This window comes from Cynoglossus semilaevis, unplaced genomic scaffold (assembly GCF_000523025.1).
Source record: "Cynoglossus semilaevis isolate Cse_v1.0 unplaced genomic scaffold, Cse_v1.0 scaffold1102, whole genome shotgun sequence".
Taxonomy (NCBI): Eukaryota; Metazoa; Chordata; class Actinopteri; order Pleuronectiformes; family Cynoglossidae; genus Cynoglossus; species Cynoglossus semilaevis.
The window spans coordinates 563,633-563,890 of record NW_007585110.1 but is presented as its reverse complement, the minus strand read 5'-3'; positions in this window follow the sequence as shown (position 1 = coordinate 563,890).

Here is a 258-nt window from a genome sequence, read left to right as displayed (position 1 = left end):
GTCACAACGACAAGGAGTTCACTTTCCCTTCCTTTTCCCTTCACAGAGCCACTCTATGAGTGTGTACAGTCATCAAGTGAAGGACAGCTAACAACAAGCATACATGGTTTCCTTAGTCTATCATAAACCACATGTGGTTCAACACTGCTGAAGGTAACACAAAACAAGTGTGGTTGTGTGTGTGTTGGGGTCTAACATTCTAAATTCAATCAAGTGAAGGCCATCTCCAGCAGGGCAGCAGGGAACAGAGGGGGTTGG